The sequence below is a fragment of the Dipodomys merriami genome, unplaced genomic scaffold (assembly GCF_024711535.1).
Source record: "Dipodomys merriami isolate MVZ:Mamm:240054 unplaced genomic scaffold, mDipMer1.0.p SCAF_17, whole genome shotgun sequence".
NCBI classification, from domain to species: domain Eukaryota; kingdom Metazoa; phylum Chordata; class Mammalia; order Rodentia; family Heteromyidae; genus Dipodomys; species Dipodomys merriami.
In genome coordinates, this window is record NW_027203048.1 from 3,919,372 (window position 1) to 3,941,291 (window position 21,920).

A 21,920-nucleotide genomic window follows, 5' to 3' on the forward strand; every position below is an offset into this window, starting at 1 on the left:
TGGGAAGCAGAGTACTCTCCTCCAGGGCCTCCTCTGAAGCTCCTCTGTCTTTCATGACCCTCACTTGAGCTGGAGAGAGAGAGAGGCAGGGTTGGCCTTCCATAACTACCACAGATAAGAGCTCCCTTTCATGCTGTCCTTAAGCTCACAGTCTTTGGAGTTCATCCTGCTCACGAGGACCAGGGAGGGAGAAAGGACCAGTGAGTGGGGAGCCCTGAACAGGGACTGGGGTGTCTGTCTGGAGATGATGGATAACTCCCTTCTGCTGCCTCTCTTGTTCTGCAGTAGTACAACAGGCCCTGACCCATGACTGTGGGAGCAAGAGCCATGAGAGATCTTGGAAGGACCAGCCTGGCTTTGGGCAGCTGGGGTTTGGCAGGGGCCAGCCAAGGACAAAAGGTAGAGTTCAGGCCACATGGAGGTGAAATGGGGCTAGGACCTCCTATTTAGGATGCCTCCCATTCATAGAGGTAATGGGTCGGGGGTGGAGGTAGGAAGGTGGTTTACACTTGCATTTTCTTGGGAGATTCTCATAACCATCCCACCAGAGCTGGGTTACAGACAGGAAAATCATGCTCAGGCTGCTAGATGGCCTTGCCTTGGGCCTCAGGGAGGGCTGGAGTCAGGACTCAAACCCAAGACAATCTATCACCCGTCACACCAGAGAAAGAAGGGAAGATGGGAAAGGGTTTGGCCAGCTGGGGAAAGGCTTGTTTTTCTGGAACCCAACCCAACAGTTGTGTGAGAGCTCACACAAGTGCCCTGCCCTTGGCCAGTGTGGCAGGGCTGGGAGGTGTGGGGCAGGAAAGGCAGGTTTCCTGTCCCCTGGGGCTGTGCAGGGCCATGCCATGCCAGGAGTTTCTGGCAGAACAGGGCTGCCACTCATATTGGCTCTTCTCACAGCCCTAGACAAAAACACCCACCACCTGACCCTCACATCCACAGTCATTAAAATCCCCCGCTCTCAAAGATGCAGTGGGGGAGGGGGAGAGAATAAAAACACTGGGATTATTGACTACAGGGTGCAAGGCCACTACTCGGTGGCCTGTCCACCCTCGAGCAGTTACTTTTCTCCAGCCCAGGTAGGAGTGGTCTTTGGGATGGGCCAGTGTCCATCATAAGACTGTGAGAACCCCAAGAGCCCTTCCAGCTGACAAAACCCAATTGAGTGAGGAGGAGGATATGGAAGAAGTGGTTGATCAGGGACCACAAGGCCGGGTGTGCCCATGAGTGTCCATCAGAAGCCTCCCTGGGGTTTGTCCCACTGACTTCTGTGCAGCCCGCAGGGACTAAAGGCCAGGTTCCCACGCCCTCCTCCTGGAGGCCAGCCAGGGGCAATCAGCACCTTTTGGTGCTCTGCCAGCCCAGAGCTTGGGGCTCAATCTTCAGTGACCTGCTGGGCACCCTCCACAAGATGGATGTTTCCTCTTGAAGACCCCATGGCCTCTTTCCATCCTGGCAGCCTCTTGTGGGCCCCTTGTGAACACCTGCACCAATGTCAGGATTACAACTCCTTGACCATCACTGAATAGGGAGAAAGGGGATGGGGACGTGACCTGCCTAGGGACTCGAATCTCTTCACTCCTTCCACAAGCCCGGGTATATTTGAGTGTCTGCCACCTCCCAGGCACGGGTCACGGCTGGGAACTGACAGGGCCAAGCAATGTCAGTCTCATTATTTTCAAAAGCAGACTTGGAGGGTTCTCTTGAGGGGGAGCATCTAGCTCCATAGCACATGGTCTTTACCGTTTCCTAGCATGTGTGGGGGGGAGGCTGGGCTGGGATGGGCCTGAATGCTGGGACTGGAGGTGATGATGAGCCACTTGGCTTTCATAAGCACTGGGACAGTGCGGTCATCAACCACTCACAGGTCCCTGTGAAGAGGTGATAGCTCGGTTAGACCTAAGTTTGTAGAGCTACTCTAGGAGCCCGGTTTAGGGTCTTTAAGTAGTTGCATGGTTGGAAGAATCCAGTGATCACAATGAGCTCTCCAGACCATTGTCTTGCCCCTGAGAGCCCAGGGAGCCCTCACTTGAAATGGCCTTCTGGATTCTTATCCTACCTTGGCCATGGGGCCAAGCACTGGAGAGCTTTTTACCATCTTGAGAGTGTCCTGACTCAGCTTTTCCCACCAGAAACTCAAGTAAGGCCTCAGCCAGCCAGGTGGCTGGTCGACTCTCCTCACAGGATTCAAGTAGAGCTTCCACGGCCATCATCCTGAGAACCTGGTGTTCCTACCTGGCCTGCCAAGGCTCTGGTCCCTGCCCAGGACACTCCTGGAGAATTCCTCTGGCATGAGAGGGTCAATGGCCCACAGAGGCTGGCGATCAGGAGAGTGGAGCTGGATATGCCCAACCTGGAGCCTGCTCAGAGCAGCTTGGAAAGGATTCCCGGACCTACACAGGGCCCTCTAAGGAGAGGAGACCACACCTTCTCTTCCAGGTTGTGGGGAACTGTCAAACCTAAGACAAATCCTTTGGCTTGTCGGAGCCTGATAACCAAGTGAGTCAGAGCAGATAAGACTTGGAGGTAAGCTGTGAACCGAAGGCCTTGAGAATCACGTCACCTCCAGTGAGCAGGAAAACATCATCGTTTCCTCTTGCAGGCCGCAGGGCGGGAGGATGGGTGGCTGCCCTGGGAGATCTCTATGTGTGACTTGGTAGAGTGCAGGGGAGTCTGGGACATGGAGGCTACCAGCAGGGGTTCTAGCCTAGTCCCCCCTTGTCTTGCTGTAGACCTGGGCTATTTTCTTCAGCACAACCAGAAAATGTATTCACTCTGCTCTGTCCTTCCTTCTCCCACCTTCTTGGAAGTGGACCTAGTGCTTAGACTGCTGGGCTCATGGAATGCGTCAGGGACACACACACACACACACACACACACACACACACACACACACACATGCATGTACATACAGATTCCCATTTACACACACATACACACATGCATATGCACACACATGTGTACATAGGGGAAGCTTGTCTGTGGATGGTGTGGGTGTTGATATTATTTGGAACCCAGTAGTTAATTTTTCTGTAACACAGTCACGATTAGCATACTGCTCCCACGGTCACTTATTTCCTGAATTCTGTTCCTTCCAAAACTTATATGTTGACACTCTAATCCTCTAGTATCTTGGAATGTGATTGTATTTGAGCACAGAATCTTTTTTTTTTGCGGGGGGAGGGGGGAGCTTGAACTCAGGACCTGGGTGCTGGCCCTGAGCTTCTTTGGCTCAAAGCTAGCACTCTACCACTTGAGCCACAGTGCCACTTTTGGCTTTTTCTGAGTAGTTTATAGGAGATAAATGTCTCACGGACTTTTCTGTCTCGACTGGCTTCAAACCACCATCCTCAGATCTCGGCCTCCTGAATAGCTAGGATTACAGGCATGAGCCACGAGCACCTGCCTGGACACAGAATCTATAAAGAGGTGATAAGTTAAAACAGACCCCATTAGGACGGGTATTAACTTATCTCATGGCTCTCCTTGTAAGAAGACAAAAGACCACGAGATGATGTGGTGAGAATATAGCCATCTACAAGCCAAGGCATGAAGGTTGGAAGAAACCATCCTGTTGGGGCATTGATCCTAGGCTTCAGCCTCCAGAACTATGAGGAAGTACACTTCTATGGTGTCCAGGATGTTACTATGGCAACAGGAGGAGACTAATACAGTCACCAAGAAGTCTCCAGGCTCCCCCACAAGTCCCCCTCATTTATCCCTGGCCTTCTCCCAGGTCATACTTCCTGGGGCCTAGGCTTGCTGACTGGGGGCTAGTTCCTCTCCCTCCCCTCATTTTTGAGGCGGGTGAGGGGTCCCTTCAAATGGGCAGCCCAAGCCAGGCCAGTGGCCCTCTTAGGCCCCTGGCACTCTGACCTCTCTAGTCGGCAGCCTGGCATATGGCCTACCCCTGCCCAGTGGGCTGCACATGGACCCCCCAACCCCCGCCTCCGAGCTGTTTTCTGAGCCATTGAGCCACTTGGCCTCAGCCTACCTTCCTCCAGCTCAGATTCAGTTAAGAGTAAGTTTAGGGGGACTCACCCAGGGTTCCCAGAGGTTGGCTATCTCAGAGAGAGAAGCAGTAGGCCCATCTGTCCTTGGCTGGACCACAGCCTTGGGTGGCAGCCTTGACCCATAACTGGAAGCCTGCTGAAAACCCTTCCCCACATGTCCACCAGGTCAGGCGTTCCCCCGGCCCAGCAGGCACGAAGGCAGCTTTTCTGCTTGGGAGTCCTCAGCCTGCACACGTGGGAGCTATACTCTGTGGGTAAGAAGCGAGACTTGGGTACCAGAAATGGCTGCCACTGAGGGGTGACAGCCAGGCTACAGAGGCGGCAGGGGCTTTCTTCCCGGTATGAATGGTTGCTTTGAGATATCCATTCATTTATTGAATTTATGAAGCACCTGTCTATGCCAGGCCCTACACTGGGCTTTAACCTGGGCTGGGTGAGTAAGACGTAGGAAAGGGCTGGTGTTGTTTGGGGGATGGATGACTAATGTGAGGAATAAGCAAACCCTTTCTTTGGAGGCAAGTGGGTGTCTGATGAGGAGGGAGATAGACCCACACAGGCACCCCAATAAAACTCCTTCTGTGGAGTTCTTTATGGCTGGGCCGGGCCTTAGAACAACCCACTTTTCTTCCAAGCACATTTGGAGCCAGAGCCCCAGCTCATCCTGTGTGATCTGTGTGTTCCTGGGCCCACAGTGTAGAGGGGTCACTCTGTGTCATGCCCATGGGAGTCAGGGAGGGAGATGGGGAGTAGGAATGTGCACCCCCACTAATGCCCTCACCCTCTTTCCCACCCAGATCTCCAGATACTGAAAGGACTGCTGTGGTGTGGGAGGTGACTCACTGAGGACTGCTAGCATGGGTCAGACTGCTCTGTTGTTGAGTTCGAGACTAACCAGGACCACAGAATTAATGCTCTGAGTCCAGAAAGCAAGAAAGATCTGACTCAAGGCTGGAGTCCTCATCTGTCCATAGAACAGATCCGGGCCCTTGGTCAGGCCCAAGCTCTGGTTTCCCAAAGGTCTCATCTCTTAGCATCTGCCATCTCTACGCTCCTACCCACGCAGTGGAGTGTGGGACACCACGCCTCAACTTAGAGTCCTTAGCACCATTGTCCATGCATTGATGTCTTCACTCGACCTTCTTCTCTACCCTCTAATGTCCCTCAGTTGATGATGCTATCTCATACTACACTGAGAAAACAAAACCTTGCAAGGAAATCCTTTATTTTTCCACACCTAGAATTGTACATCTGCCTGCAATTGCACCAGTAAACAGCCCATGATCCCAGTTCCATTTCCACCCGAAAGCAGGCCCACCTTTGTGTTGGATCTTTCCTCTCACTCTGCCCCAGCCCTCATAACACTGACTTTCTTTTACCTCCTCCAAGAATTTCTCCATCAACATATATACATTCTCTCTAGCCAGGCACCAGTGGCTCACATCTATAATCCTAGCTTTTCAGGAGGCTGAGATCTAAGGATCTCAGTTTGAAGCCAGTCTGAGCAGGAAAGTCCATGATACTCTTATCTCCAATCAACCAGCAAACAGCTGAAAATGGAGCTATGGCTCATATGGTAGAGTACCAGCCTTAAGTGAAAAAGCCAAGGAACAGCATCCAGGCCCTGAGCTCAAGCCTCCGTACTGACACAAACAAAACAAACCCCAAACACCCCACTACTATCTTCTGAGGTCCCTTCCTCTCCAGAAGCTACTGCTTAGACTTTTGCGCTCCATTGTGGGTGTTCCTTCCGGAAGGGTGCCATGAAGTCATGTGCCACTTAAAGACGGGATTGTGTTCTGAGAAATTCATTATTACCTGACTATCCTTGTGTGAGCATTGCAGAGTTTGCTTACACAACCGAGGTGTTATATCCTGTTGTTCATCTAGCCTACAAACCTGAGTCTTTAACATTTACCATTTTCATTCATATATATTTGACATAGAAAAGATAGAGTGAAAATGCTAATCAGCATAAACTGGACTCTAGCTCATGCCTGCAGTCCTTGCTATTCAGTAAGGGAGATGGGGCAATTACTGTTCAAAAGATCTCATTGCAATCAGTAAAAAAATAAAAATAAATGGGTGAGCTGCACCCCAGTTAGAATGGCTAATGTGGAAAATTCAAACGAGTACAACTGCTGGCAGGGATGTGGAGTGAAAGGAACCCTTTTGCAATGCTGGTGGGAATGTAAACTAGTACAACCACTCTGGAAGGCAGTATGGAGGCTCCTCAAAAAACTAAACATAGAACTTCCCTGTGATCCAGCCATATTACTTCTAGGCATCTATCCAGAACATCACAAGCCAGGATACCATAAAGACATTTGCACACCCATGCTCATTGCTGCACTATTCACAATAGCCAAGTTGTGGAAACAGCCCAGATGCCCTACAATAGATGAGTAGATCAGTAAAATGTGGTATGTATACACAATGGAATTTTACTCATCCATTAGAAAAAAATAGTATTATGTCATTTGCAGGAAAATGGGTGGACCTAGGACAAATCATGTTAAGTGAGATAAGTCAAGCTCAGAGAGACAAACGGTGCATGTTTTCTCCTATGTGGAAACTAGATCTAAAACATAATGGGACATGAAACTTATAAAAGACTCTAGGCATTCACACACACACTGTCAGCTAAAGGAGTATATTCTTGGGGAGGAACCCAAAGGTATAAATCCTCTGAATATTTAAAATACTATTCACCAAAACAAATTCCAGGAAATAAAGACATGTTTGTTGTTGTTGTTGCTGCTGTCTTTTTAGAGGGGCAAAAGGGGGTCACAGAAATAGAAGGAGGAAAAGTGAAAAAAATGCAGTCATGGTATTCAGTATAGATCATGTAGGAAATGAACTATGCAATTTGTGGGCAGGAATGGGAAGGGGAAATGGGGAGAAGCAAAGGAGGGGCGACATTGTCCAAGAAGAATTGCACTCATTACCTAATTAATGGAATTGTAACCATTCTGTGCAACTCCTTAATAATAACAACAAAATTGTACTTAAAGAAAAAGTAAATGAGAAAAGATTCTTTAAAATTGGAAGTAATAAAAAAAATTGGAAGTAATGGGCTAGGAAGGTGGCTCAGTGGTAGAGTGCTTGCCTTGTATGCATGAGGCCCTGGGTTTGATTCCTTAGCACCACATAAGCAGAAAAATCCAGAAGTGGTGCTGTGGCTCAAGTGGTAGAGTGTTAGCCTTGAGCTGAAGAGCTGAGGGACAGTATCCAGGCCCAGAGTTCAGGCCCCACGACCACCGGAAAAAACATTGGAAGTAATAAATGTAATTTTTTAAAGTTGGGTGATGCTTTTTTTTTTAAGTTGGGTGAGCCAGGCTCTGGTGGCTCACATCTGTAATCCTAGCTACTCAGGAGGTTTGAAACCAGCTCAGGCAGAAAAGTCCATGAGACTCTTATCTATCTCCAATTAACCACCAAAAAGCTGGAAGTAGAGCTGTGGCTCAAGTAGTATCATGCTAGCCTTGAGCAAAAAAGCTCAGGGACAGTGCACAGGCCCTGAATTCAAGCCCCAGTACTGGCACAGAAAAAGAAATGGAAGGTTGTTCTCTAGTTATCCCAGGTATATAGGAGTCATAAGTAGAAAGGTTGCAAACCAGGCATAACAAGAGACCCTAGTTGCCAAATAGCATAGCAAAGAAGGTTGGCGAATGGATCAGGTGGTAGAGCACCTGCCTGACAAATGCAAGACTCTGAGTTCAAACTCCAGTGTAGTAAAAAATAAAATAATACATACTATCTGTTAGGAATCTTCCAGATTTTTTTATCTATGTGGTTCACCGTTGACCAGCTATCATTTCATGCTTTGTGGCTTTGCTGACTGCTCTCACATCTCCACTGAATTCTCTCCATACCCTCCCCAGTTGGCCTTCTGTTCCCACTACTACACTAAAGGTGTTCCAATCAGAGTATCCAATAATGTTGGGAATATCCAATAAGGCTCCTTCTTCGTCAACTTGCTGGACCTTTCACCTTATTTGAATGGCTGACCAAGTCACTTCATTGGAATGCTTTCTTGGTGTCAAGGAAACAAATTACCCCTCTTTCTCCCTTTCTCCCTCCCTCCCCACCCCCTGTCTCTCTGTGTTTCTTTCTCTGTCACTGTCTCTCTGTGTGTTTCTAGATTTTTTCCTTCCCTGCCTCTGTAGGTTCAGTCCATCACTAAGGGTTGTAGCATTTGTCAGCTTGGTCCCAGGCCTTCTACTGTCCTTCCTTAAACGCTTCTACCTAGATGATGTCATCAGCATCTTTCAGAATCACCCCATGCTAATGCCTCCTTCAAGTCCAGTTTTCAACCCCGACCTTCCCTTGGAGCTCACTTCTCCTTGTCCCCTCCCTTTGTGCAGCTGCCAGACATTGAAAATTAACATAGATAAATCAGAACTTTCGATTTCTGTTCCCACCCTCATCTGGTCTTTCCGGTCCTGATAACCAGCAGTAGCACACAGTCAGTTTCTCAAGACTGGAGGCCACAAGATCTCCAGGAGTCCCATAAATTCAACTCAGTACCAATGGGCTTTAACTTACCATGGTTTAAACATGATTTTGCAACTTTAGGGTGGTGTGGATCTGATAAGCATTCAGTGGAAACCTCGCTTTGAGTTTTCTATCTTGACCTTTTCCTGGGCTAGCCATCTGGTAGCCTGACCTTCCCCCGTGAGCTCTGTACACTCAGAAGCCCTTAGGCCAGTGTATGAGCCCTAAGCTCTGATGTTCCCCAGGTTAGGGGTGTTCCATTGATCTCAAGACCTGTGCTTGTGAAGCAGGCTCTCTACCACTTGAGTCATACCTCCAGTCAAGCTTTGCGATATCCTCAACTTACAATGGATTTCTTGGGATGTAGTCACCCTGAAAAGCATCTGTGTGCCCTAAATCCCTCCTTTCTTCTCCATTTCTGTCACTGTCACCTTAGTCTTATTCACTGAGCTAAGAGCCACCTCATTGGCTTCTATTTTACCTATTTTATTCCATTCCACCCACAACAGCTAGAATGCTTTTAAATTTTTAAATAAGCTTGGCATGATGGTGCATGCCTGTCATCCCAGCGTTCAGAGCCAAAGGCAGGAGAAGCACAACTTCCAGTCAAACGTGAGCTCCCTAGCAAAGACCTTACTGCAAAAAACTAAAAATGTGTATCTGTCTTTTGGAGACTTCCCTGTTGTGATGTGAATAACATCTTGAGGTTTTTGCCATCACCTCCAATTCCTTCAAGAAGCCTGATCATCTCACCCACTGTTCCCACACATCTCCACAGCCTTCATCCGCACGTTCAAATTCACGGAGCAGAAGACTATTCCTCCTTCAGGGAGCATACAGATCTTCCCTCCATTTAGAGTATCTTCACCCAGCCCTGCATCTCAGCTCAAAAACCACCTGCTGGCAGGTGTCAGTGGCTCACACCTGTTACTCTTAGCTACTCAGTGATTTGAAGTCAGCTCAGGCAAGAAAAATCTGTAAGATTCTTATCTCCAAATAATCACCAAAAGAAAAAAAAATGCCTGAAGTGGCTTTGTGGCTCAAGTGGTAGAGCGCTGGCCTTGAGCAAAAGAGCTCAGGGACAGCACCCAGGCCCTGAGTTCAAGCCCTAATACCAACACACACACCTGCAAAAGAGGCAGTGTTCTCTGATAACCTCAAGGTCCTGTGGCTGTGTCATCCTGATCTGTCTTTCCCACAGCACTTCTCACGGGCCCTCTGTTCTGAGGACGGTGTCTGTCTCTTTGCTGCTTGCCCCTCCTTGAACTAAGATATAGGTTCTTGCCTCTGGGAGAGAAGGGAGCTTCCCTAGGACATTTCCTGCTATATCACACAGGTGGAGACAGTGCGTGACACCTGAGCTGGTGTTCAAAAGATCTCCGTGGAGTAAATGAGCCAACAGAGACCAGACAGTGGGGATAAAACTAAACCAGAATCTGAGCTGATCCCTGCACTGGGAGTCCGATGCAGAGGAATGATAGAGACACCCCGGCATTTAGAATATCAGTGGATGAACACCTCCACAAACAGCCAGATGGGCTATGGGCAGCTTGATGGGGCACTTGCCTATTGCACATGCACGGGAAGGCTTCTGGGGAAACCTGCGTCCAAACTGAGACATAGAGACTAAAAAGGCAGGTAACAGTAAGACTACGTGGCTGGAGAAAGAGCCAGGGAGAGAGAAAGGTCGCTGAGAGGACTGAGCAAATCATACTCAAAAACGCCTTTCCTGCCTCCCCGGCTGCGTGGAGAAGAAGAGAACTTTGACCAGGCTGTTATGTGGACCTGTATCATTCATTCTCTCATTCTTTCATTCAGCACTAACCACTGGGCTCTAACGAAGGGTCAGAAGCTGGGAGGCAGAAATGAAAAGCCCTTTACCTCTCTGGAGGGAGAGACAAAACTGAACTATGAGGGTCAAATGGACCCCAGTCAAAAGGCACATGGTGCAACCTGTGCATAAGGCACTCTTGAATCCCACCACACACACGCGCGCGCGCGCGCGCGCACACACACACACACACACACACACACACACACACACACACAGAGCTCCAGGGCTGCTAGCCATGCAGGGACTTGTCCCTAAACTGGTCCTGCTGCCTCAAGAACCTGTCTTTCTGCTCACTCCTGCACTCGTCATACACACAGGCACACATATTGCTTCTGCTCTGGTCTCACACACACACACACACACACACACACACACACACGCGCACACACACACACACACACACACACACACACACACACTTGCCTATCCTCATGACCTCAGGCAGTGACCCAAGTACACACATCCTTACAGCTAACATGACATATTCTATCCCCAGGAGCTCCTCTGCTACTACAAAGGATGACATAGGTTCCAAAAAATATGATTCCCCTTCCCAATTGTAATCTTACAAACCAATACAAGAGAATGTAATCGGAACTGTGTGATAGGGTGATTTGAGCAGGCTTCTTGGGAGAGAAGAATTTGAACTAGATACTCGAGTCATGGAATGAGGGAAAGATTTTTCTTTGTTTCAAAGACACTGAGTTAATTAGAATCTTCAGGCTAGAAAGAAAGAAAATGCACTGGTTCTTGAAACTGAGGGTTGGTCTGGCTTCAGGCAGTGTTAGATCCAGAAGTTTGAATAATGTCAACAGAGCTCTGGCTCTCTTCTTCCCAACCAGATGCACCACGAAACTGACAAGCAATGTAAGAGCGCAGAAAATTGTCTTTCTATGTGAAGTCTTTTGAGGAACCTCCATACTGCTTTCCAAAGTGGTTGAACAATGCTTGGTAAGAAATGTATGCATTATCCTGCCCATGTAATTGTAGCCCCTCTGTACAGTATGTTCTCAAATAAAATAATAATATTAAAAAATAAATAAAATAAAATAAAATAAAATAAAATGAAAAAAAAAAAGAAAATTGTCTTTCTTCAGATCTCCAGCTGAAAAGCCTTGGAGAAATCTGATTGGCCCAATCTGAAGTCACATGTCCATTTCTGAACCAATCCCTTTGGTCAAAGATATGGTGTTCTCTGATTGGCTAGGCCTCAGGTGTGAGCCGACTTGGCAAGCAGGCTAGCCCCATCTATACTAAAGGTATGATTGGTTTCCTTAGGGAAAGGGCTGTAGTCTCAGAATATGGCAGAAGTGGTGTTAGAAAAGCAACAGAGATCAAAGATCCCCTGCCGTAAATGAGTCTCTTCGTTTGGCAAAACACTTCACATTTTCCCATACTTCCACATCATTTATCCAATTGGCTTAATAGGGAGCTAATCGTGAGCCAAGCACATTTCACTAGAGGACAAAGGCACTTGCAGACAGGAAGCTTGACTCTTTTTCTGCTCTCCCAGAATAGAGAACCCATGAGTCATCTCTACAGTAGGGACGGCCATGAGGGAATCCCTTCTTGCCACCTTAAGTTTGAGGTGTCTTTGGAACATGCAAGTGGAGCAATCTAGAAAGGCAGCTAGGTAAATGAGACTAGAGTTTTCGCCGCCATGGGAGGAACCACATGGCAGCCACTGCCAAGCCAAGAGCTTCATTTCTTCTGTGTGGCCAGTCAAAGGACATCTACTTGGAGGACAGCAGGGCCCAAGTCCTGATCAAAGCCAAAATGTTGGGCTGGGAGATGTGTAGAGGCCTGTCTGAGCTTGACCCCTGCAAAACGACAGCCAAGACTGACCCCAAATCTCCTTAGCCCAGCTGAGGGGCCAGGCCACCAGAGTCTCTCATTGACCAGTGGTGTCTCTCCCTCCCTACCTCCCTCTCTCCCCTCCCTCTCTCTCTCCCCTCCCCCCCAGCTGTGTTTGCTTTGGCTTCTAAAAATGACCTCCATGAAGCACACCTCCACCTTTCCAGACATGAGGAAATCTCCCACTCTGAATCGAGGTGATCTGTGGCCACACCGTGGAACAAAATCGCTGCTTTCAAGGTGAGCCTTGAGAAGAAATGGTATCTTCTAGTTCCTCTGTTTACTATTAAGAACCCTGAGCCACCAAGTAAGATGCTTGGCTACCCTGCTTAGGAGACCATATGTAGGGACCATGTGGAGAGGGAGAGGCTACATAGACACAGTGTGCACACAGATTTGCACAAGCACACGCACGTGCGCACACAAACACACACACACACACACACACACACACACACACACACACATTTACAAACCCTTTTCCCTAAATGGTACATCTGAGAATGGAGCTTGGGGAAATGAAGCTAGAAAATGGAAGGTAAGAAACCTGGCCCCATTTCTGTTATTTGAGCCCGAGATACAGCCTTCCCTGAAGTCCAACCTAAAGTGGTTCAGGTTCATAAGCCAACAAAGCCATTTTTTTTTTGCACCAATGCCAGCTTGAGCTTTCTTGTCCCTTGCCTCCCTAAGAGCTTCCACAGATTGCATAGCTGGCGATGCACAGAGCGAGAGTCACTGTCACCCCATGTCCCACCAGCCTCAGCCTCCTAGCATCCCAGAAGTCCGGGCTGAGCAGACCAGCAGGGAGGCGGCGGTGCTCTGAGAGCCAGGTGTCTGCAGAGGTGAAGGCAGCTGCGTTATGGGTGGAGAGCTGCTGTGGCCTGGGATTCGTTCCAGGCAGCTTGATCTTTCCGATGAAGTAATTAATGTTTCACCCGGACAGGGATCCGGGGGAACACAAAGAATCCCCACCTCCGAGACTCCACTCCTGGCTTCTCAGTAGCCCAAAGGTAGCCCTGCTGGACACCAGGCTTCAGTGTACCCTCAGGGGGGTCACTCTGTTTGCCACAGACATCAGTCTCCCTGGTGCTGTGAGCAAGATGGCCAAGAAGAAGAAATGCTATGGGTATGCTAGATTCCTCCAAGAGAGAGACACTGGGGGGGGGGGGGGATGAGGGAGACAGACAGACAGAGACACACACACACAGAGTTTGCCTATGTGCTGGGTATATGCCAGAACCAATTGATCCTTTCCCAACTGAGTCCTTGGGAACCTTCCTGGACTTCAGTACTTTCTCCCAAGTCTTTATCTAATCTCAGGTAGCCCTCTGGGGCCTTTGACCCCAAGGCTGGGTGAGGCAGGAAAGGAAGAGGAGTGCCCAGGGGAGAGGAGGAATTTGCCCTCTGCTCTGACTTAGTCCCTCACTCTGCTTTTCAGTCCAGCCACTAGCTAGGTCCAGACCCAATCACTGTCACCTGTCCCCGTACTGTCCCCACCCTGCACCCCCATCTGGTCACTGTGCCTCCAGTCACTTCCTCCTGTCCATCTTCCACAACAGGGACCTTCCTGAAACACTGCTTAGAACTTGCTCCCTATGCTTAGAAAGCCTAGGTAAGTCTTGCCTACCTGTCTGCCTTCCTCTACCCCCATCCCACCTACCTTGCCAGGTACCACAGCCCCTCCCTGGAAGCACAAGGGCTCCTGTATTAGTTCTTGTTCATGCTGAACACAACTCTTACAGATCTAGTGGCTTAGAACCACTCAGATTTATTATCTTCTGGTTCTGGAGGTCAGAAGTTTCTAAAATGGGTTCTTCAGGGCTAAAACCAAAGTCTACCAGGGCTTGGATCCTTCTAGAGGGACTAGGAAAGAATCCACTCCTTTGTCTTTTCAAGTTTTGAAGAGCCGCCAGATCACCCGTCCACCATCTAAGCTACAGTGTAGCATCTTCTAATCTCTCCCTATCTGACCTCAGTTTTTGCCTTTTCTCTCTTGGACGTGCCTGTTTCCCTCTTATAACGACTTTGTGATTACACTGAATCGACCCAGATAACCAGAATGATCTCTCATCTTACAGTCTTTAACTGAATCCCACCTGCGAGGTCACTTTCACCCTGGAAGGAAGTGTGGTCCCAAGTTCCACGGATAAGGCTGAGCCATCCACTGATCCACAATCTATGATCCACGGTCCACAGGAGGAAATTCTTGTCTCGTGCAGATCGCAACTGTGCTTGGGTCTGTGCAGCCCCTTGAGCTAGAATTGCACTGGCTGAGAGGCTGGGCTCATGCCTATAATCCTAACTACTCAGGAGACTGAGATCAGAGGATCTTTTTTTCAAAGCCAGTCCAGGCAGACCAATCCAAAGGACTTTTATCCTGTTAACCACCAAAAAAAGCCAGAAGTGGAGCTGTGGCTCAAGTGGTAAAGTCAAGCTTTCAGTGAAAAAGCTCAGGGACAGAACTCAGGCCCTGAATTCAATCTCTAGTACTAGAGAAAGAAAGAGAGAAAGAGGGAGGAAGGAAGGAAAGAAGGAAGGAAGGAAGGAAGGAAGGAAGGAAGGAAGGAAGGAAGGAAGGAAAAACAGTTACAGGATGGAGATGAGTCCTTGTGCCTCCTCCATGCAGCTGCAGGGTAAGTTCTAGAAGGTTCTGGTAGGTTCTGGAAGGAATATTCTTAGCATCACATGCATAAGGAGACCCTCTGTCTCCCAGCACTCTAGCTCCAAGCACCCTAAAAATAGTATAGCTCTTGCCTTGAAGTAGGAGATTTGAAGAATCTGAAAACCCAGCCAGTTCAGGAGAAAAATCTAACTCCTGATGGTGGGGATTCCCTGAGAAGTGGCACACTCATGTCTCTCCCCTGGGTGTAGTCAGCACTCTACCAGCCCCACCTAGAGTGATTAAAAAGAAAATCTGTACTGAGAGGGAAAGGGAAACACCCTGGCAATTAAAACAAGGCAGCAGCAATAAAAAAAAAATTTGAAGATAAGAGTTAAGAAATCTAGAAATAAGGAAGAAAATAGGTACATATTATTTTTTGAGTAAAATAAAAGACCAAAAGAACCTAAAATATAAAGTAATCAATCCAATATTGAAAGAAACATAAATTGCAGAGTGAAAAGAGGTCCAGCAAAAGACAAAACAGTTTGGGAGACTTCAGACATCCGTGGTCAAAGAATTCTCCAAGTCTTAAGAGGAGGGCAGGAGACTGGTCACATGGCGGCTCGGATGGCTTGGAGGGTCTCATTAGCAGTGCTTGACAGGAAAAGAAAACTCAGAATAAGGCAGGGACATGCTCTTCAACCTAGCCCTGTTTCCAATTATGTATAAGAATAAAGACGTTTTAGGCCTGTTGTACGCAGAGAAAACATTGGCCTCTAGTAGCTGATGCCCGTAATCCTAGCTATTCCAGAAGCGTGATCTGAGAATCACAGTTCTAAGCGAACCAGGCAGCAAAGTCTGTGAGACTCTGATCTCCAATTAACCAGCAAAAGGCCAGGCATGAAGGGACAACTCAAATGGTAGAGTGCTAGACTAGATCCTGAGTTCAGTTCAAGCACACACACACACACACACACACAGACACACACACACACACACACACACACACACACACACACACACACACACACACACACACACACACACACGGTGGGTGGGGAGGAATCTTTTCCTTTCCTGTATGCTTGCTGTTGTCCACCTTGGGCAGACTCACCCTCCACCCCTGTCCAGCCTGCCTTAGCCCGGGAGGCTGACCTTTACAGATGACCTCAGTGGCCTCCCTAGTGCTCTGAATTTTGTGGTGAGACCAGGACTCAGTGGGCCCTGCTTGTCACGCTCTATTTAAGGCCAGCAGGGGCCCTCTCCTGGGACAACGGCTGCCCCCAGGGTTCTGGTAACTGCTCTGTCCTCTTGACCCTTCAGGTCTAAGGGTAGCAATGGCTTCCTTGTTCCCAGCCCAGGGACTTTTGGGTTTCCTTCAACTCTGTTCACAACCTTGTAAACAAGCCTTTCATCAAGTCTCCTCAGTCACTCTTGGTGGGTTGTTTTCAGCCAAGGAGCTGACAGATACAAACGCTGCCTGTAAATGACTTGGGGGGGGGGAACATGTTGGGGTGACAAAAGTCTCAGGAAAAGGAAGAAGCAAGTATTAGTAACACCATATTTAAAGGGCACTCTGTTCACAGAGTGAACACAGCAACTGTAGCTATCTGTTTTATATTGTCTCCTGAATGTAGGAGACATTTTGTCAGAAAGATTGTTTATAAGGTACATACAGGAGGCGGAGGCCACTTCCCGTTTGTTGACCTAAGCAATTGTTACAAAGCATACACATTGTAATAATTTGTTAAAGTGTATATTTATGGCTGGGTGTGGTGGTGTATGCCTGTAATCCCAGCATCTGAGAGGCGTGAGGCAGAAGGATCTCGAGTTTGAGGCCAGTCTGGGCTACATAATGAGATCCTATCTCAAAAAATTTCAAGGCCCTGCCTGGTGGCTCATGCCTGCAATCCTAGCTACTCAGGAGGCTGAGATCTGAGGATTACGGTTCAAAGCCAGCCTGAGCAGGAAAGACTGTGTGTCTCTTTATCTCCAATAAACCACCAGAAAACCAGAAATGGTGCTGTAGCTCAATTGATAAGAGTGCTATCCTTGAGCAGAAGAGCTGAGGGATAGCACCCAGGCCCAGAGTTCAAGCCCCATGACCGAGCAAAAAAAAAAAAAATTCAAAAAGTACACAATTATATTTTATGCATTTTTATGTATGTATATTTTACAATAAAAATTTTTAAAGAAAAGATTATTTAGTGTGGTAAGTGGGGGTGGATCATAAATAAGGAACTTTAGTTATTTAAAAACAAAACAAAACTCCAGATGCTAACAGAAAAAAAATACTGAAACATTTTGACTTGTATTAATGCTTTTTATACCCATATTTATATTAATAATTTATACATAGATGAGAAAAGAAAAAACTGCCAGTATCTAATTTCTGTCACCTTTTTTTCCCACTCATAATCAATCTTATAGGAAGAAATGCCTAACATTCAAAACTACTGATAACAGAAAGATAATTTTGTTTAGAATAAAATGTTTCCCATATTAGTAGATTTTTTTTCTTTTGGTGCCAGAATTGGGGATTGAACTCAGGGCCTTGGGATTGCTAGGCACTCTACCATGTGAGCTATGCCTCATTCGCACTCTTTTTGCTGTTATTTATGTATTTATTTAGTAGTACTGGAGCTTGAATTCAGGACCTTGCATTCTCAGGCTGGCTACTACTTGAGGCACACCTCCACTTCTGTCTGTTTCTAGCTAATAGGAGATGAGAGTTTCATAAGCTTTCTTTTTTTTTTGGGGGGGGGGCGGGTTCTGGTCGTGGGGCCTGAACTCTGGGCCTGGGCGCTGTCCCTGGGTTCTTCAGCTCAAGGCTAGTGCTCTACCACTTGAACCACAGCACCACTTCCAGCTTTTTTTTTTCTGCTTATGTGGTACTGAGGAATCGAACACATGGCCTCATGCATGCAAGGCAAGCGCTCTACCACTGAGCCACCTTCCCAGCCCTCATAAGCTTTCTTTCCCAGGCTAGCTTCAAACTATGATCTTTAGATCTTGGCCTACTCCTGAGTGGCTAATATGACAGATCTGAGCCAACTGCACCCACGTTCATAGTGGACTTTTTTTTCCTTCTTTTTTTGGGTCAGTTGTAGGGCTTGAACTCTGGGCCTGGGTGCTGTCCCTCAGCTCTTGGGCTGAAGGCAAGTGCTCTATCACTTGAGCCACAGCACCACTTCTAGTCTTCTGGTGGTTAATTGGAGATTAAGAGTCTCATGGACTTTCCTGCCCAGGCTGGCTTTGAATCGTGATGCTCAGCTCTCAGCCTCCTGAGTAGCTAGGATTACAGGCCTGCACCACGGGCGCCAGGCCATAGTGGATTCTTAAGCATGAGAAATGTGGTGTGCTAGCTGAGTATCTTTTGACATCGTTGTTACATGTTTGACATGGGCAGCACACTGGCTGATACCTTCAGCAAAACCAGCCAGTTAGTCTCACTTGCCTCCTGCGAAGTACCAATTACCATGCTTTCTGCAAAGGCACTGGATGCTGGGAAAGGAGTTTGTGACTCAGACGCTAAGTGGACTTGTGATAGCGTCTCCTCTCACCCAGAGCCACAGTGGCAGGCCTGTGGCAAAGAGCTTGTGTGGGGCACGTTCAGGGACTTGGGGTCATCAAAGCGCAGTGATAATGCGGCCTCCTGTGGAGTCTGAAGAGCAAGTTCTGGTTTCTACTCCGACTGGAAGGAACTCAAAATGTGGGCAATTCTCTGTGTAGGAGTGGTGTGTAGAAGGACAGAGGCCAGAGGACTGCCAGGGGGCCACAGGGGAGTGGGCGCACCTGATTCCCAAGCCCAAGGCAGTAGCCGGGAAAGGAAGATGAAAGAGCTAGGACTCCTCACCCAACTAGGGGAGGTTGGGGGCGCAACCCCAGTTTCCAGCCATCGTCCTGCCTAAACGCAGGCTCCTGTACTAGGCCCGTGGCTCTGAGCGTGTATGACTGGTCCCTGTGCCTGTGATCCTGCCCACTCTTTATCCTGCTGGTCATCCCTCACCCCAGGAGCCAGGACCACAGCCTGGGTCCTATCCTGCCCCTTCTTACTCTGCTACCCCAACCTCACTTCCCAAGTCCTTAGGGCCCAGAAAGCCTCTCCCAGCATCCCGCTGAGGCACCGAATACCCAGGGCAGTGGCATCCGAGCAGCCGATGGGAGCTGGGAGGTAGCACAGAGAAAGAATTCCTCCATATCTCAGAGGACCAAGTATGTTTGAGGGGAGACATCGATAGAAATGGTCCCCAAAGAGAACATTGGAGACCTTCAGCCAGAGCCACAGGAACAGCCGTGGCTGACGCAGCAGGGCAACCCTTGGTGATAACTAAAGATCTTTGTGAGCCAAAAATGGCACTCTTGGTCCTTCCTCGAAGTCTGTCCTTTCTCCCACCATCCTACCGTACGAGGGACTGTGGGACAGGAAGAGGGGGGCTCAGGGCCCTAAAGGAAGAGGTTTGGGAATGCTGCCTTCTAGGAAGCTGAAATGCTCAAGAACTTTCAAAGAAACATCCAGAAAATGAAGAGCCAGGAGTCATCTGACAGCCAAGTCTGTGAAATAAAGTGCCTTTGTGTTTCCAGTGCCCAGACAGGTCCTGGGGGAGGCGGGAGTGGAGCCAGCTGGTGCCTGTCTGCTGTCTGCCTCGACTTCCCCAGGCCTTCCCAGCCTACCTCTCCATGAACCACATCCAGGGGCTGAGGTGGGCAGTCTGGGTGCTGACAGGAGTCTCCTTCCCAGCCTTCCATGGGCCACCATGGCATGCACCCAGTGCCTCAGGCCAGACTATGGAGGCCTTGGGGCCTGGCACAGGCCTCAGGAGGGGCGGGCATAGAGAGGCGGGGGCCGCTGGATGAACTCATCCTTTCCTCTCAGGCTGCTCTGGTCGTAAAACTGTAGGCGCCATGTGAATGGCCCCAGGTGTATGCTCTCCCAGTTTCACCAGGCTAATAGGAACGGCAAGAGGCTGACCTGGTTTCGATGGAATGGCCTTGCTCTCCCATGACCCGGCTCTGCTGCCTCTGTTTTCCCTTCTCCACCCCCTTTTCTGGAGGGGCCAGAGTCTCTCGGCAAGGCCTGGAGGAGCAAACAGGGTGCACGCAGGTGTCCCGGGACAAGCCCCCTTTCCCAGAAAGAGAGAGGCTCTGTCAGGATTCGCCAAGGATATCTAAGAAGACACACAGAGACAGAGACAGAGAGACAGAGAGAAGAGAGAGAGGAGAGAGACACAGAGAGAGACAGAGAGACAGAGAGAAACAGACACACACACACACAGACAGAGACAGAGACAGAGAGGGGACTAGGCCTCTTGCAGCCCCCTAGAATCACCACTAACTTCACTAAGATGGAGAATCAGACCTGCTGGAACCCTTAAGTTCATTTACAGGTAGAGAAACTGAGACCAGGAAAAAGAAGGGAGTAGTCACAAAGCTAGCAAAAGAAACACAAACAGAAACAGAAACAGGAACTCACTTTGGTTTCTGGACTTTCCATCCTCATCCTCATCCCCACCTCTTGTGAAATAGCATGGAAAGAATCAGGAACGGAGGCAGATTGCTCCAGGAGGCTCTGGGCCAGTGCTAGACATTGTCCCCAAAGATGCCCTGGTCTGAGCCTCCTTGCTCAGAATGTAAAAGAGTTGGCCTTCACTACACTAGACAAGTAGCCTCAAATCTTGAGCAGTCACACTAGCCTTCCTGTCTGATGACTCCACCTCCATCTCTCATCGGATAATCCTAACTCTACTTGCAAAAAGCTCATCTGTTTATTAGGAATATTTAAACAGCTCTCCTTTTGAGCTGGTGGCTCACACCTGTAATCCTAGCTACTCACGAGGCTGAGATCTGAGGATTGTGGTTCAAGGAAACTATTTCCAATAAGCCTTCAGAAAACCAGAAGTGGCGCTGTGACTCAAGTGGTAGAGCACTAGCCTTGAGCCAAAGAGCTGAGGGGCAGTGCCCAGGCCTAGAGTTCAAGCCCCACGACTGACAACATCAACAACAAAGCTCTCCTTTTAATGAGATACTATTTTCTCTCTCTCTCCTCTGGTCTAATGTGGGAAACTGTACTGGGACACACTTGGATTACTGGTGGGTGCTGGGGGGGGCCGGGGGGGTCAGAGTGAGGTACGCTCTCCAAGTTAAAATCAACTATGTATGTAGAGAAGAGGCCAGCTCATTAAGCCCAGAGGGAATTTACCAGACCACATGCCTGCAAGTCCTGGACTGGTTCAGCTATGTTTAGGTGCCACTGAGTTCAGAACCAAGAACTGGAGTCTCTAGCTCTCCCGCCCCCGCCCTGCCCTCTCTCCCTGCCTTCTATGCCGCGGCTCCCATCTTCTCCCTGCTCTCTTCCTGTTCTCCCAGTATACCTGTTCTTTTGTTTGGAATTTCCAGTTCTGCATCTATCTTACCTTTCTGCCAGACTTGTGTCCCCACAATTACTAGCACAGGGTAACCCCAACCCCATCCAGGAAATGTGTTCAGAGGCAGGAATGGAGGAAGAGGGTCAGGGAGGGGTGGAGGCTGAGAGGAGCACGGGGCTGGTCCTCTGGGGTTGTTAATGCTCCCTCCCACTACTGTGGCCCGGGTAAGGGGGAGGGGCGGCCCAGTTCAGAGGATAAACTCTAGCAGGCCATGGCTTCCTCCCCGCCCCCCCCAAGCACCAGGCAGGGAGGCGGGGCCTGAGGCCAAGGGCTAGGACAGAGTCCTGGTCAGTATCAGCCTAGCTGATGCCAATTAAGACCTGGGGATCCCCTGTCCCCAACCCTGGGTCTAGATCAAAAGACTTGGGCCTGCAGAAGAGGGGGCTCCCGGCCATAAATCTGAAGGCCCCTGCCCTCCAGTTAATGAGCTGTCTCGGCTCTCACCAGAGCAGGATCCAGGATCCTGTTTCATTTGGGGAGCAGTCGGCTGAAGAGGGGCCCAGGGAAGGGGCCCAGACCGCACGGTGCCCATCCACCCCACCAGCACCCCCACTTTGTGGGCCTGAGTACCCCTGCCCTGTGCTCAGCAGACCCGGGGGTCAGCGCCCTGGGATGTGAGCAGTCACACTCTGCGGGGCAGGGACCGAGAGCCGCTCCTGTGCCCGCTGTTGGCCCTGCAGGAATTTTAACCGATA